Raw genomic sequence first — 18,203 nt, forward strand, 5'->3', positions numbered from 1 at the left:
CCTAGTTTGTTTTTAAATAGAAATTGACTAAATTGTATTGTGGGTGTATATAGAATCTTAACCTCTTTTGTCAGCTGTTGAACACATCTGCACTTTTTTTTTTTTTAACCTTCCACTGCATTTATTCACCCCCCCCCCCCCAATTTAGTCAAGACTAGGTGGGTAAGAAGGAGGCAGGTGAGATATCACCCAAACCACTGTTGTCAGGCAGGGCTCCGCTTGTACATTCCAGGTTGCTGAGGTCCTTGAGAGAAGAAAATGGCACAGTAGTCCCTTCCTTTGAAATGCAAAATGGGATTGGTGGTGGTGAGGTGGTGCCCATTTAATTTTTTGTGATACCACATTTGTTTAATATTCTGATAGAATTAATTACTTTCAAGTCTAAATGAGCAAATTTGAAACATTTCCTGGATTTTAATTTGGATAAAAAATTCCTGAACATTATGTTGTTATATATTAAGGCCTTCATATGTCCAGACGGGATCAAGAAATATCCATTTACATGTGGAATCTAAAAATTACAACAAACTAGTGAATATAACAAAAAAGAAACCGACTGAAAGAGAGAACTAATTAGTGGTTACCAGTGGGGAGAGGGAAGGGGGGAGGAGCAATAATACGGATAGGGAATTAAGAGGTACAAACTATTATGTATAAAATAAGCTATAAGGCTATGTTGTACAGCACAGGGATTATAGCCAATATTTTATAATAACTGTAAATGGAGTATAACCTTTAAAAACCTTTAAAGTGAATCACTTTATTTAACACCTGTAACTTATATTGTGTATCAACTATACTTCAATTTTAAAAAAGTTTAGTTAAAAAAAAGAAATATACGTACCAGCATTGTCTAACATTCTTTTTTTAATTAATTTTTATTGGAGGATAGTTGCTTTACAATGTTGTCAGTTTCTTGCTGTACAGCAAAGTGAAACAGTCATACATATACATATATCCACTCATTTTTAGATTTCCTTCCCATTTAGGTCACCACAGAGCATTGAGTAGACTTCCCTGTGCTATACACTAGGTTCTCGTTAGTTATCTATTTTACACATAGAAGTGTGTATATGTCAATCCCAATCTCCCAATTCATCCCATCTTCCCCCCTCCCTCCTTGGTAACCGTAAGTTTGTTCTCTACATATGTGACTCTTGTTTCTGCTTTGCATAAAGGTCCATGTGTACTGTTTTTCTAGATTCCACATATCAGTGATATTATATGATACTTGTTTTTCTGACTTCACTCTGTATGACAGTCTCTAGGTCCATCCACATCTCTGCAAATGGCACCATTTCGTTCCTTTTTATGGCTGAGTAATATTCCATTGCATATATGTACCACATCTTCTTGGTCTGTTCCTCTGTCAGTGGACATTTAGGTTGCTTCTATGTCCTGGCTGTTGTAAATAGTGCTGCAGTGAACATCGAGGTGCGTGTATCCTTTTGAATTATGGTTACTATAAATACTATGTATTTATAGATATACTTATAGATACTGTAAAACTCTTAGAGGAAAATATAGGCAGAACACTCTCTGACATAAATCACAGCAAGATCTTTTTCAGTCCACCGCCTAGAGTAATGAAAATAAAAACCAAAATAAACAAATGGGACCTAATTAAACTTAACAGCTTTTGCACAGTAAAGGAAACCATAAACAAAATGAAAAGACAACCCTCAGAATGGGAGAAAATATTTGCAAACGAAGCAACTGACAAGGAATTAATTTCCAAAATATACAAACAGCTCATGCAGCTCAATATCAGAAAAACCCAATCCAAAAATGGGCAGAAGACCTAAATAGACATTTCTCCAAAGAAGACTTACAGATAGCCAACAAACACATAAGATGCTCAACGTCACTAATTATTAAAGAAGTGCAAATCAAAACTATAATGAGGTATCACCTCAGACCGGTCAGAATGGCTATCATCAAAAATTCTACAAACAATAAATGCTGGAGAGGGTGTGGAGAAAAGAGAACCCTCCTACACTGTTGGTGGGAATGTAAATTGGTACAGCCACTATGGAGAAACAGTATGGAGGTTCCCTAAAAAACTAAATATTGAGCTACCATATGACCCAGCAATCCTACTCCTAGGCATGTATCCAGAGAAAACCATAATTCAAAAGGATGCATGCACCCCGATGTTCATTGTAGCATTCTTAATGATGTTGTTGATTTCTATTTAATACCAAAGTCCCTTTTCCAGGATACCTCTGGTGGGTGGTGGTGAAGATTATCGATGTTTTGGAATTTCAGGTTGCAAGAAACTTAGTTCTCTGAAAACTTTGAAGTCCTTGAGAGCAAAGAGACACTTTTATATTCTTATAGTTCCGTGTACATAGAGCTTAATATTTATTGAATGAATGACAGTGAAATTTTTATTTCCTTTCAAACACAAAATTCAGGACAAGAAACATTAATCACTTTTTATTTTGGAAATCCCTGTAGCTGTAAAAATGAAATCTTCAACCTGAGAAAATTTCTGCCTAGTTTAAAGAAATAAGGCCACAGTTAAAAAAAAAAGAATTACACACACACACACACACACATATTAAATTTGAGACTATTTCCAGTAGTGCTGCTTTTGTATGTCTTTGGGGCTTTTATATTTCATACTTGCAGGTGTCTCAGGGTAAGGGTGACTCTAAAGGTCAAGAGCTGTTTGGAGAAAAAAGCCTGGAGGGCAACTGTGTCTGTGTTATACAGCTCCAAATGGAAATGAAAAGTGAAATTAGAAGGAATAAAGGGGTGATATACAATACATGATATTTCAGCTTGAAACTGGGTCCAACTGTAAGGTTTACTGGTACATAATGTGTTCTTAATCTGAAAAGCCCAAATGAGGTGTTTTTGCTTCAGAAGAGCAGGAAGAGGATGTTAATGCCAGTTTTCCTGTGGTTTCTGCTTAATAAATGAGAATGAGATCCTCTGAGATTTAAGAAGCATATTCATTGCCCTTGAAGGCACCCATATCGAAGGAAGATAGATCTAAGTTAGTATTTGGGTAAGAATTTCAAACATGGTGTGCTTCTGCAAACTAAATTTAAAAATTGGTTTTAAACTTTTACTGTAACTTTATTTTAAATAAGTTGATTTTTTCTAATTTTGCAGATTCATTTGCTAAGAAGGATTCTAGACTGATTCTGCACTCACAGACACCAAGTCATCTGAAGTAGCTTTTCTTTCTCACACTACTTAGATCCCAAGGAGTTACTCTTAGTAAAGATGAGGACCTCAGTCCTTTGAAAAGTGTTTTAAAATTTCATTTTTAGTTTTTTAAGAAAGTGAATGGGGCTGCAGTCCATTTCAAGTTACCCTTAAATGAGAGGAAATGAAGTTGGGGGAAGAGTTGCACTGCAGGTTTCAGAGTCACTTTTGGCATTGAAGCATGCTCCTACCAGCTTGGCACAGTTGCTCTTTGGCTGCACCGTTTGGGGTGTGAGGTGACCCACCCATGTAGGACCTGACAACCTGGTTACTTCTGCCAGTGTTAGAAAAGCTAAGAGTAAGAAATAGGAATGCTCTCATCTTATAGCTTGATGGTTACACCTGAGGTTAAGAATTCAGGGACCTTATTTAAGTCACCCAACCTCTCCCAGCCTTCCAGCTTCTGACCTACAAAATGGGAATGGTGATGATACCTATGACGAAAGGTTAAGTGCGATGCTATAGTAAAGCTCCCCCAAACAGTAGCTGTTTTCTTTTTTCATTCCTGAATTGGAATTCTTTGGAAAACTGAAGATAATGAGATTGTCTTAGGAGAAATTTAAGGCTCTGTTTCTACAGTAGAATCCTTCGAATCCTGCATAAAGATCAGATCTGTCCTCTGCACTAGAGTTCTTGGACAGCTAAGTTTAAAGGCACAGCCTTGGTTTAGATTTGCTGGGAGACCTCTCATAGCTTTTGAGAAAAGAAAAAGAAAGGAAAACTAAAGAGATTTCTCTTTTCAGTGATAAATAGAGCCCTCTCAGTGTTTTCTAATTCTTAATAGATTTCTTGCCCAACTGTGTGTCTCTTGTTTGGTGTATTAGGGCTGTAAAGAAGCTTAGTCTAGCCAGAAGGGACTTGGGTGTGGTAAGGCAATTATAGGCTCTCAATAGATGATGCACTAATTAGTGATCTGCATCCCTTTCAAACTAGGGTGTTGGCTGCTGAGAGTAGCAGGAGTTACTATTAAGCATCAGTGACTAAGAATTAATCTTATTTGGCTGGAAATGGGGATAGATATAGTATAATTAGATGTGAGAGACACAGCTATCAGGCTTGAAAATGTAGGCTCTCAGAATTATTTCAATTTTCTGTACTCCCATGATGGAATAGAGGTGTAGAGTACAAAATACTGTTTTTTTTTTTTTTTTTTACTGGAGGAGACCTAGGTTCTAGCCTGGTTTGACCCTGAATGTCTTAGGAGGGCACCACTTCTCAGGGTCTCTGTTTCTTATGTCTAAAATGTGGGATGGGAAACAAGCATAGGGTTGCTTTTCTCCTTTCAAGGTCTGATTTGCAGACGTCAGAACCAGGGGAAGGGTTGGATGCTGTTACCAATGACTTTGTTTTCTTGTTTAGAAGGTAGTAGGTGAGAGTTAAATACTACCTTCTATATTGGGCTTTTTGTGCGCCGTTGTTTTTCACCGAGATGGAGGTGAAATAATTAAAGAAAAATGCTGCTATGAGATTGCATTAGGTTGTGTTAGGCTTTCTCCTCTCAGATTATGTCTGTCATAATTGGGTAATAATTAGCACTTTAGGCCATTATGATAAGGGTTTTTAATAGTTCTTATGCCCTTCGCTTTACATGACCACCACCTGGGAGAAAATTTTGTGCACCTATCAAGGAAGAAAATGATCAAGTTCTGGATTTAAGAACCTAATTGTTAAGTCTTGATTAAATGATGCCTATTAGGTTGTAATTATATCCACCCATAAAAAAAGATGATAGCAGATTTGATTGCTGGGCTTCCTAAAGCAGTCTTTTAAGATAATAAATTTTAATTACATATGTGTGCCTGGGAACCATTTTAAGCCATTGAGAAGGGAAAAATGGGCAAGACATATTGAAAAAGGAAAGTGTTCACCTAGGTACATAGCTTTTGGCTTGTGGTTTTGGAAGGATAGGAACAGAAAAACATGACTCCTCACTCCATCCCCACACACAGACTCCTCTGCAAAGGCTCCTGGATCAACATTCCTTCATTTTATAGGAAATGTTATGTAACTTTGATCAGATGTCAGAAGGATGTGGCATAGTAGAAGTGGTTGTATCAGCGTCACTTGGAAGCTACTTCTCTGTGCCAGGCCCTGTTGTAAGCAGTCTGCATTCTTTCACTCAAGTTATCAGAACTCTAAGGTGTACGTAGTAAAAATTCACCAGTTTTGCAGCACAGAGAGAAGTGGCAGCACAGAGAGGTTTAAGTTACTGGCCCAAAGACACAAAGTAAGTGGCAGAGCTAGAATTAGAACCTGGGCAGTCTGGCTCCCGAGTGCATGATTTTAACCATGCTAGAGTTCTCTGGGCCCAGGTATTAGACGTAAATTGTGGATCAGCTGGAGTACTATTCTGCTTTTGTAACCTTTTTAGCATTGATTTTTATGAACCATCTCCTGGGATAAAAGTAGCCCTGTAGAATTTAGACACATTTGAGTCAGAACTTTGTAGAAGACAGGTAAAGGGCAGCTCTGGCTGTCACTCCTGCCTGAAACCTTCCTTGGCTCCTTGTGGCTTTCAGAACAGATTTCAAGGACTTTTGAACATTCACATTCTCCATTCTTTCTCAAATGCAATGTTCACTTTGTGAACTAGCCAAATACTCTTTTTTCCCTTGAACATGGTCAATGAATTCTTAGCCCATACTTTTTATTCACTCATATATCTTATTACTGCAACCCTAAATCCTACACATGTTGCCTTTTTTCATCTCCTCTCAGCCCATCTTTTACTAGTTCTGTCATCACCTCCCCCACTGCTCCATCCCCCCCAGCACTTTAACTCTGTTTTGAATTCCCATTGCCTGGCATTCAGGTCTCATTTAAATGTGTATTACATGAAATTTACCTAATAACAGGAAGATGACTTACAGATTCCTTCACCTGGTTTGTGTTTACACTGCTCCTACTCAGTATGAGGAACTTCCTCAGGGATCACACATTTACTTTGGGCAGCTTATATTTTAAGATTCAATTGATGATTTTCAAAAAATACTTATCTTTTCAAAGTGCTTTTGTTGGTTTGCATTGTGGGAAAACTGCTTTTTTCTTTTTTTTTAGTAATAGGATGACGGTTCATTTTTGGGTTTAAACAAAAAGTTGGATTCATTCTGGATTTTGGTTCATTTTTGTCTCAGATCTTAGGCCATTTAAATCCTATTGTTAGCAGCTCAGGACTCAGCTGGGCAGATAGTATCGATTGTATAAATCAGGACATTGTAGCATAAAGGTCAGGTTAATTCAACCTGTATCCACTTAGCAAAATTGGCTACTGTGTCATGCTTGTGGGTTGGACTCTACATCATCCAGCTTTGCTTTCCATTATCCTCTTCCTCATCCTTTATGGGTTCCTGTCTATCAAATGCATCCTTATTATTGGCCATAGGGAGAATGTGGTTAAAGTGACAGGATAAGCAAACTTAAATTTAGTCCCTCTGTTGTATTTCATGATCATGAAATTGAATCAGTAGGGAAATGTATACAAAGGACACAAGCAAGTGCAGTTGTTCTCAGAATACCTTTTGCATATTGGGGATATTACTCTTCGTTTTGAAGATTCTTAATTATAGAACTATGACTAAATGCCTTTTTGTTCAGGGAATCAAATCTGTATGTAGAATTGACAATGGTAGTGTCAAGGCTCCCTGTAAGGATAGTAAACCCTGAATACCTTACTTACAGAAAATCATTGCTCCAGTGAGGTAAATCACAGATCTTTGGACTGTAATGACTATGTAGCAGAATTATAATCTGGCAACTTTGGCTTTACCGTTAAGAGTGTGAAGCTGTTTTTGCCTTTTGGCAGTATTTGCTTTCATCAAGATGATCTCAGCTTTCATTAAGTTTTCATCTAATTGAAAAGATTGATTTTTGAGTAGGTGAGAGTCCTTTTATGTAATGTCTCAGAGGACAGAGTGGGGGTCAAATCACTCTTCAAATGGATGGTAATTGTGAAGAAGAGGCTTTTAAAGTGGAGATAGTAAGTTATCCACAGCTTATTGGAACTAAGAGCTTTTATATGTAATAAGCTTCCACATTTGTAAATAACCGGAACCTTAATAACCCAGTAAAAGCCGGGAGACCAAGGTTTGAACCACAGTTATGCTTTCCCGTTCATCACCCTTTGAACACTTGAGTTTTGTATTAGGCACTCCTGTAGTAGGACCTGAAAAGTTCGTCATTCTTCCTTGGATTGCTGAGGTATTTTACTCTTTGTAGTTTTGTTTCTTGTAAAATTAAGACTCAGAAAAATCCAGGGACCAAAATGAGTATACTTCCTATGTATGATATTCCACAACCTGGTGGGAAAAAATATTGAGATCAAGTAAGTCATTGAAGCATTTCCCCTGATCCGTATGGGGGTGGGGTACCACAGAGCAGGTTGTGAAGAGGAGTCAGCATTAAAAACTATTGCTTAGCTCTTGGAACTACTTCCTTGGATACGCTAAATAGCAATAAATCCGCTTTCAGGGAGGAGACACATTGCCATTAAATGCCCTTTTTTTGTGTCAGCTTTGTAAGAAACAAAGGAATGTTCTTTCTTAAATGCATGGAATCCTGGTATTTTAAATTCCTTTCTAATACTGGCAATTGAAAATTTCTCCTCTGTGTAAGATGTTCTACATTTTATAAAAGTCCCATTCCTTTGGGGTAATTTTATATGCTGTTAATTGTTATGAACTTCTTATTGTTCCATACTTAAAATTCTGTCTTCTCAGTGTCTTAAATAGTCACTGGTAGGATCTTGGACTCTTTGGGAATCTTTATATAAAATGTGAACAAATAAATTACCCACTTAATCATGAGCTATTACTCTTATGGTCTATGAAGGTAGGGGCTTAATTTAATTTTCAAGGTTGTGGGCTTTGAAAATATTGTTTAAAAATGTGTTTTTAAATGTCTAAAGAGCAATAATGTTATTTTACTCCTGCAGTTTATTTTGATAGCTGTTGATATGTAGAGTGTGTGTGTGTTTTATGTATGTGTGTGTGCACGTACATGTGTTTTCTGTGTGTGTAGAACAAAATAAGAGGGAAAATTTGATTAAGGAGGAATGTTAATCGTTTTAGCTTTCATTAGATATTATTTTTCTAGGAGCTATATATACCAACCAATATGCTCCTGGCACTCTGTTTATCACTGTAACAATAGAGGGTAGAAATATTAATACTTACTTTGCCATATTTTATCTGTATTTCATTGGTCAGGAAATCTCCCCAGATTTTAGAAAGCAGTGCCAAGTGGTTGGTGTACTGGCACTGAAAAGATTAGGTAGCCTTTAACCACATGAATTTTAAAATGATTTCCCTAAACACTAGGGATTGATTGTACAAGCTTTGTGGAATTTTAATAATTAGTCTGGTTTGACAAATGTAGTTACTTGATCTGAAAAGGGTTGGTATTTTGAAATTCTCAAATTGTAGGAATTTTTAAAACAGAAAGGTAGTTTATTAAGTCCTGAATTTGAGAAAGGGTGCTGTCTGTCAAATATGGGTTAATATATATCTTTGCACCTCTTAAAAATTGCTGTTCTCAGAAGCTTTTGAGAACTCTGGCAGGACAGCTTGCCTTTTCCCCTTTGAGGCCTGCTGTACATGTGTTTAACAGTCAATCTGTCTTAGAAAGTGGGTGGTTCTTTCCCCCTTTTGATAGGAAGCTGATGGCCCAGCCCTCTTGGGCACTTGGTGTCCCAGGAAATGAGAAAATGTGAAATAGTCACTGAAGTCCCTGAATGTTATACTGTCAATTTGCTTCTGATTCTGGACCTAGATTGTAGATCTGCTTGGTATCATTTCTCTGTTCTTTCACTCCTGAGTTAGAATGGGAAAGATAAGCTCATCAAGCAGTTTGAGTGCTCTTAGGGTGCTAATCAATGACATTGGAGTATCTCTGGGTGCTGCTGACTATAGGGTACTTTGATTTGGGTTGGAGCAATAGAGCTAAGCCTCTTCTGATATAAGTTTCTACTCTGGTTAGGTTTCTATTCAATACATAAAAACTACTACTTAGAAGTGAAGTTATTGGTGGGGTATTAAAAGTGTCTGTATGATATAGTACATGCTAAGTTAACAGGAAAAATCTCTTGGAGGATAACTTTTAAAGGAACGAGGGATTTGAAGGTACGTGAAGTTTTTATAGTGATGAGCTTGTATGTGTGTGAATTGGAACTAGGGGAGGGAAGATGCCAAGTAGAGAAAATAACAGTTATGAAAGTATGGAAGAGAAGGCCCAGTGAGTGGGACAGAGGCTATTTTAGTGCATGCAGAATTAAGAGCCAGGCATTCACTTTGTGGAGATCTTGGCATGTTACTGTTTTTTTGGTCACTCACATGATAAAAATCAATAAGGATATAATGTAGGTTATGAAGCTCAGTTATGTCCTCAGGAAAAGAGGGTTGATGAGGCTTGGGAAGTTCTTTGGAGAATTGATAGGGGACGGGATCATTGAAAATCGGGAGAATCCAAGAGAGACTCTGTTTAGAACTTTCATTGCTGGGATTTAGGTGCTGGCTTTGGAAATAAAGTAGTGTGTTTGAGAGGGGAACTGGTTGAACTTGGAGATCAAGTTCTTGGGTGCCTCATGGTGTCTCTAGACCTTCTGTGATGCTTACTAGGATGTAAGATTTAGGGGGAGATAAGAGTCTTCGGAAACTTTCTGAATTTAACTATGTGTGATCTCCCCATTTCCTATTTATATGGAGCTGAAATTTTTATGTGTTGTGAAAGTTAAACATCATTGACTAAGTAGAGCATGTAGTCTGTTTTCAAATGACTGTTTTCAAGGGCCAGTTGAAAACTCATGGATTTTCTCCTCTCTACTCCCAAACCAAAAATAGTTGGGATGGGGATGTATTATGAAATGCATGGACATGATGTGGAATTTGTGGTGTCATGTTGCCTACTTCTCTTTTACTGGATGGTACCATCTTCAGATCTTGTGTAAGACCTTGGCATGATGCCTTGGTGAGGCTAAAAGCCTATTTGAATAAAAGTAAATCGGCAGGCAGCATTTTGGAGTAGAAGATTTTGCCACAGCCTCTTGTATAATGTTCTTCAGTAACTTCTCTTCCAGCCACCATTTAGAAAGAGGAAGTAGAGCAGAGAGGACATTCTAAGTTGTAACAATGAGAAAAAAAAGCGCAAAGAAATAGGCAAATTTGAGAGGTATTCAAAGGATGGCTATGGGTCATTTTGACCTTGTGCAGGGTTTTTGCATGAGAAGTTGGAAGAAAACATGAGGGCAGGTAAGTTGCTATAAAGTTGAAAATGCCCTTGAATGCAGGCCTGTATGGATGTAATTGATGGTATTTGAGCAGGTGATAGAGTGAGATGTTTTTGGGAAGTTGAAGCTAGCCAGATGGGGATGAAATGTAGGTGATGGGGGGAGACAAACAGGAAGCAATGTATATGGTGATAAAGGTTTGCCCTTGTGTTTTGGAAATTGTAAGATGGAAGTGTGGATGTCAGTAGTGAGAGGAAAATTAATGGTTGTGAATTCAAAAGTAAGGAGGTATTGTTTCGATGCCAAGGTTCAGATGCCAGGAGCCTGTGAAGGTTGGGTGGCAGCATTAGGAAGAAAAAGATAATCGAGAGGAAGAATTAGTTTGGGGGTTATATCAGTCTACTTGGGCTGCCATAACAGAATACTGCAGACTGGTTGCTAAAACTAAAGAAATGTATTTTCTTATAGTTCTGGAGGCAGGAAGTCAAAGATGAAGGTGATGGCAGGGCTGGTTTCTGATAAGGCCTTGCTTCTTAGCTTGTAGAGGGCCGCCTTCTGAATGTACCCTCACATGGTGTTAACTTGTGCACACTCCTGGTGAATCTTCCTCTTCTTATGTGGGCACTAGTCCTGTTGGTTTACAACCCACCCTTATGACTGCATTAACCTTAATTACCTACTTAAAGGCTCTGTCTCTCCATATACAGTCAGTCACATTGGGGGTTAGGACTTCGACGTTTGAATTTTAGGAGAGACATTCAGTCCATGACAGGGGTAAAGGTATTTAATTCCTCCAAGGACGAAGAGAAATTAATCTCTTTTTCCTGCATTTCTGATCTATACTTTTCCTTTTTTCAGTGCAGAAGAGAACTGCTTTCTGATCCTTACAACCTGTCAAAAACTTCTTTTCTTGCTCCTACCCTAGGGATTGGGCATTTCCAATGTGGAGACTTTCTCCTCGCTTTCACCCTGTACAACAGTTTCTGACCAACTCTACCTTTTAAAGTTGCTTTTTGACAATTGATACACAATTGATTTCTTGTCTCTTCAATTTTATAGTCTGACCTCTTATAAACTGCTTTTAAAGGCACGGTGCTTAAGCTTTAAAAGCCACTTAAACAGAACATGTATTTAAAAGACATGATGCTTTTGCTACAGGTGTCAAGACAGTCTTGGCAATGGTTTCCCTGAATGTCTGCTGAAGTGTCCGTGCAGCTCCGAGATCCTCTGGGCCCCCTTTACTTGGAGAACATTAAGAGGTCAAGTGTTCATGGAACTGGTGATATTTGTGTTGGAAATGTGAAAAGATGTGAGGTTTGGGGTGCCTTCTGTTTCTTTTGCTTTGTGTACTTATGCAGAGTGCACATCTGCAAGTCACAACTTCTTAGTGAGGCCCTGGTTTTCAAACTTAAAGAGAAAATGAGCAGTGGAACTCTAATACAGAAACTAAAATCAAAGCTCTGGGATAAATGACCAAAACCTAGTTAAGTTATTAGCTAGTCAGTTTGTGGTTATTGGCCCCGACCTTGCTTAACTATTGCTTTCCTATCTATCTCTTCAGGGTAACTATGAGAGATCCAAACCTTTAAGTTTCTTCTCTTGTGGGAATGTAGCAGGATTTCTAGCTTTCTTTGGGCTGAGTTATAGGTGTTAGTGAGATTGAGTTGTGAGAACGGAATGGAGCCTGAGATGGATATTATCCCATTTCCTTCAGTCAGGTTTTTACATGGCCTCATTTTATTTGAAAGTAAACTCCCAGGGCAGCCGATATGCCTGTAATTAATCTTAAGTAGAAAATCCATTCCAAAGCCAAAACTATATTTTTGCTTTACCTGTGCAGGCACAGAATGGGAAAGGACATGTGTGGGTCTCTGAGAATGTGAATTCAAATGATTTGGTGAAAATATCCACTGCCCTTTCATCCAAGCAGTCATTTCAGTATATTTTTGTGTCCTCTTCTACGCTTTTCACCAAAAAAAATGTTGTCAACTTCAGGATTCCCTCTCTGATCTCTTCCTGTTAGATATACTCTGTTTCCTGTACAAAACAGGAGAACAACGGTAGGACAGTTCACTTGGTTCTCTAGCAAAAGGATGATTTAGGAGAAAACTTCTCACTTGCTGAAAGGCTTTTTTCCCCTTCTTCCGGCAACTACCATTTTATTTGTGTCTTAAAGAGTTACCCAAAGCATTATAGTGTTTCCCTGTGAGAACTGGTTTCAGGGATTGGAAATTAATGTAATTACTTCACTGTAGGAACATGAGTTCTTCTGAGTTGCCCTACCTTTCTACAGTCAAGAGAGGGTTAAAAGAACACAGCTCTTTTAAAAACACCTTCAAATATCTTTTTTCTAATTTGTAAGCTATACTTAAAGACTTGGACAGTAGAAGAAATTAACTCTTTTTATATCTATACTCTTATTTTTTCCCCATGTTGGCTCCCCTCCCCTTTTTTAAAGAATATTTATTTTCTTAGAGAAGGAACCCAAGTTCTTTTCTAGTTACCAAATCAGGTTTCCATCATAATGAACAGACATGGTAGCTTATATCAATATATTGTAATATAACAAATTATTAAGGAAGCAATTTTTTGCCATTCAGAATGTGGGTTTAAAGGTCACTTAGCTAAAGGATTATCTACTAACTGTGTGGGAAATCATCTGAAGACAAAATAAGGTATATGAAAGTGAAAGTTAAATGGGAAATCTTGCAGACTACAAGATTTATTTTGTGTAGGTTATTTTGATGAATAATTGACAGTTTAACCAATCCTATTACTAGATTTGTTTCCTAAATAATATTTGTCTCCAAGAATTCAGTTGAGGACATACAGAGTATATCTTAATATATACTTTTGTATATAAATTATATAAAGTTAGTATATTGCTTAATATATAAATTCACTAACCATCTGTAAAATGACAGTCACTTGTGGGCGGTAGGGTACATTCCACCTTACCATTTAGGAAAAATTACCATTTTTAAAAAGTTATTTATTTATTTTTACATCTTTATATTGGAGTATAATTGCTTTACAATGGTGTGTTAGTTTCTGCTTTATAAAATATTACCATTTTTAAATGGCTGCATCTTAGCTCCTTGGGTACTGGCCTGGACTGATGTAGAGAGTAATTGAAAATAGAAACTAAATAGACAGGTCATGCTTCTATTCTACATTACTAAGTCTTTAAAGCTATCAAGGCCATCTAAAGATGTACTGCTAAGAAGGAAAAAAATTGGGGTACTATTTTCTTATACTTCTGGAATACAGATGCTCCAAGTCTATTTTCTTTTATTTGGATTATCTTCTCATTTATTCCTTCCAGTAAGTGGGCAAGATGGCGTGATTATTTTCTCCATGTTCTAAATGAGGAAGTCGAGGCTTAGAATGGTGAATGTTAGAAAGGATCACTGCAGAGCTTGTCGTTATAACTACTGAGCTACATCTGATTGCTCAGCAAGCCCTACTCGTTATCTGTCCCTTCCTATATTTTGTATCTCTGCCCATTTGCTTTAGATTAGTCAATTATTATTTCTTATCTTGCTAACATTCAAAGCTCTTTTGTCACATTAGCTATAAAAATCATTTTGTGCCCCTTTCTTACTATAGTCTTCCAAATACAAATTTCCCAGCCTGTACCTTGCTTGCGTTGTCAGCAAAAAAGATTCCAGTTGACTTTCTCTGCCTTTTAGTCACTGCTCTGGTGAGACTCCCTGAATGACCTCTGGCCTGGCTCTGCCTCCACAGCTTCACTGATGCTCAGTCCTGTTTCCCCCTAAAAGTTGGATGCCTTTCCTTTCTCTGATTATTTGGATCTTGTCTGTTCTGCACATCCCAGCTGATACTCCACTTGTTTTATGAAGGTCTTTGCAGTGGCTCTCAACCTTGGCTGCACATTAGAATCAAATGAGGTGCTTTTAAAAATCCCAGTGCCATGGGCCCTTTCGGGAGAGATTCTTATTTAATTGGTCTGGAGTGAAGCCAGGCATTGGTTGTTTCAAGTGCTTTACTGAAGTGGTGCAAAGAGCATGTGCTTTACAGTCCGATAGACCTGGATTTGCAAGTTTTGTAGTTCAGGGCAAGTTAATCTTTTCTAAGCCCATATCCTCATCTGAAAAATCGGGATAAAATGACCCATTTCCTTAGGTTGTTAGGATTGCATGGAGATGGTGCCCCTGAAAAAGGTTTAGCACACTGCCTGACACACCCTAAATTAAACCAATACTACCTAGTGTCTTTCTCACCCCATCTAACAATGCTTTCTTTTCAAAATGCCCAGATTTTTTGTCACATTTGCCATTTATATATTGCCTTTTCCCCCATGTTTGTATTTTTCTTTCCCATTAAAATTTGTTTACAGGTCCAAGGTTGTCCTCAGTGATATTTTATTCCATTGTGTGCTTAAGTAAAGCCATACCTTTTACCTCTTAAAATATATTAGATATGAAAAGCTTCCAAAGAAAAATAGATATATAGCATCAGAATTCTTTGAATAGAAAAGTACTGGGTCATGTAAGTGTCATTTTAAAATTTCAGTGGCTTAGGTTTTTAAAGGCTTTCTTTTCTTTTCTTTTTTTCTCTTGCCACTAAAGACTGTTACTGAATCCACTGCAAGTTTCCTGCTAATATGCTTTTGAACACTTAGGTCTTAGTTTTTTGTCTTAATAGGCCCCTAGTCCTATCCTTACCAGAAGTTTAATTCCCCCCCCCCCCCACCCAAGCTTCTTTATAGCTTCAGGGTGACTTTCTGAGTGACATATTCTATTTCCAGTGATAAAGGGCAGATCAGCACCAGTTGAAAGGGATAACTCTTGCTATTTTTTAAAGGTGGGTGGGTTTTTGTTGAACTGCCTTTTTCTTTTTTGAGAGTAAAACTTTCTTCTTCAGAACTCCCATTGATTTTCTGATATGTCAGTAATCACCTTTGGGTTGTCACCATTTTAGTAGCTCAGGGTCCATGTACATTTCTAAATCATTCATGTCTTATAAATCTCAGTATGAAATAAGCATCCATCCAATTTCCTTGCTTAGAATAGTCTGAGCTATGTATTAGTTTGTCGTGATATAAATTATATCTTTATTGCTTACATTATTTTGATAAAATTAGATATCAAGGTTTTAATTTTCTTAAAGTTCACCTTGACTTTCCTTATATATAATGGAAGAGCGTTTTAAACTACTTCTCCTGTTCTGTTACTTTTTTATTAGTGCACATGATGTGGGCTTTCATGGCAATTCTTCTGGAAGGTGACTTTCCTTCAATAACAGAGATAAATGCTCTGGTACAAAAATGTTTCGGATGTCCTTGAAAGATTTAGAAATCTCTCAAGTTCAGGTAGCTTGAGACAGTGTCCAAAATAGAGTGTGGCATCAGTGAAGACCAGCCAGGCTGTTCTTCCACTAGATCAACCCACATTCTGGGAGAATTCCTCTTCAGGGTGACCTTATCTGGTGACCTTCAGGGCACAAAGGTCTAGAATTCTTACTTAGGTCACTGTTTTTTCCATTGAGACTGTAAATTAAAGTGAAAAGGTTGAGAGAAGCCTTCTTCACGTGGGAGCCAGTGTCTTGTCAGCTCTATGCAGAATTCTGTTAAATGGATTAACTGTTTTTCCCATTTCTTCTCTCTCCACTTTTAACCTGTTATTCTGCTCAGGCTGAACCTGGTCATACGCTTTAGAAATGCCTGTTTGCAGGTTGACCTGGACCTTGAGCAGCAGTTAATGGGCAAAATAGGTCCAGGTTTCTGTTTTAGGGCTGATTGTGTTTGTGGTGGGAGTTTTGGGTTAACCAGACATAAGGCAGTGAGGGCTGAGTTGTAATGGCTCCAATTTGAAAGGCATTTCCCCCCATGTTATTTTTGTTTCCACATGATCCTTAAAGTATAATGTAAGAATTGAAAACTACGTGATTAAAATTTAATGATTCTTTTTTTTAAAAATTTATTTATTTATAGCTGTGTTGGGTCTTCGTTTCTGTGCGAGGGCTTTCTCTAGTTGCGGCGAGCGGGGGCCACTTTTCATCACGGTGCGCGGGCCTCTCACTGTCGTGGCCTCTCTTGGGGAGCACAGGCTCCAGACACGCAGGCTCAGTAGTTGTGGCTCACGGGCCCAGTTGCTCCGCAGCATGTGGGATCTTCCCAGACCAGGGCTCGAACCCGTGTCCCCTGCATTGGCAGGCAGATTCTCAACTGCTGCGCCACCAGGGAAGCCCCTAATATTTCTTTTTGACTATATTTGGTTTATAAGGGCAGCTGTAATAACTTAAAAGATTATAAATTCCTTTTTGTCCTGAAGGACACAGAATTAAATTGATCAAAATTCTGTTTGTGCTATACTTTTGTCTGTGCGTGGGCCCTCTTATTTCACTGCTGAATAATACTTAGTTGGTGAATGTATGACCATTTATTTATCTTCACATCTTCCTTGCTGTTTATCTTCCTTTGGTAAGCACTGGAGTTGTTTCTTTTTTTGCTTTAATGAACAGTGCTGCTATGACCTTTCCTCTTAGTGGCTCCTCACGTTCTCCCTACTCTCTGTAACTCAGTGTTTGTATTTCTCAGGCAAGTACAATAAAAAATAAGTATATGGAGGGGAGGGGACTGATAGATTTGCCAACTCTTTTTGCCAAGGAAAGGCATTGAAAATAATCTGACAGAATTGCTATTATCATCATTTCCTGGATGCTTAGATACCCCAAAGTAGGATGCACATAACTTCAGAAGAGAAAATGAATACATTTCACTTCACCAAAAACTGGCTACATTTCTCATTGTGTTCTGATCAGGGAAAATTATTCCACAATGTCTAGTGAAGTGCTTGGAGCTTAGATCAGAGTCCGCTTATTTTCCCTACAGATATTAAGCATTCCTTGTACATTACTAATTTACTGAGCTCTGATTGTCCAAATGAGTTTTCTGATCAAAAAACTAATGGGCAGTGCCAAGTACTGAGAGTTAATAATAGGCTAGTGCCCCACCTCTGCCTCTGCCTAGTTCAGGGACCCCTGAGCCAATCTCTGGGCTTCATTTCCTTCATTTAAAAAAAAAGGAATGGTTAAGCTAGATGGGTTTCAAGATCTCCTCGGGTCCTTAAGGTTCCATACCGGTAGAACCCTGCTTACTGGGTTTCCACATTCTGCATGTGCCTGCTTCCCTAAGATGAGATTCCTCTGGGCGTAGGTTGTATCTTATTCACCGTTACCTCCTGGTCCTCCATACCCACAGCATCTACCATGTGGCATGGCACCATCCCCTCCCTCCAAAGAGACAAGTATTAATACAGCTAAACATGTTCCTTATCTTGAGGTCTCAGTTTAAATGTCACTTCTCTAGAGACGCCTTTCCTGATCACCTTCCCCATTTTATTCACATGGATGCTTTTTTTCTTTTCCCCATGGCATGGGTTACAGTTTTAAACAGTAGTTTTATCCTTTTGTTTGTTTAATCTCTCTACCACTAGGTTCCCCAAGTGCCTGTTTTGTGGACTCTCATAGTAGGCATTTATTAAATGTCTGAATCCATGCGTGTCTCATCCCCTATGTGAACATATGAAAACAGATAGCTTAGTGCATATGTCCTTTCTGTTTTCTGAACCTTTCTGATTTTTTTTCCTCTGTCATCGAGAAATAATCCCTCCTCCCCACAGGTTGTGTCCTGTGTTGTGGTTCTGCATGTGTTCCCTTCTTTGCTAGACACTAAGTGGGAACTCCTTATCTGAGCCATCTGAGCCATCTTGAGTATCCAGCACAGAGCCCTGCATGTTAC

At 38.2% G+C, this 18,203-nt stretch overlaps 1 protein-coding gene across 12 annotated transcripts in view; it reads left to right on the forward strand.

Annotated features, from left to right (window-relative positions):
* Positions 1–18,203, forward strand: part of ELAVL2 (ELAV like RNA binding protein 2) — a 135,846-nt gene that overhangs the window by 24,116 nt on the left and 93,527 nt on the right. Inside the window, exon 1 of one of the 12 annotated variants that reach the window (XM_079927942.1) lies at positions 6,780–7,416. The exons of the other annotated variants lie outside the window; for them this stretch is intronic. The gene's annotated coding sequence lies outside the window, so the exon portion shown is untranslated. Of the gene's footprint in view, positions 1–6,779; positions 7,417–18,203 lie in introns of those variants that run through there. 12 annotated transcript variants of the gene reach the window in all.

The sequence above is a fragment of the Stenella coeruleoalba genome (assembly GCF_951394435.1).
Source record: "Stenella coeruleoalba genome assembly, chromosome: 7".
Taxonomy (NCBI): Eukaryota; Metazoa; Chordata; class Mammalia; order Artiodactyla; family Delphinidae; genus Stenella; species Stenella coeruleoalba.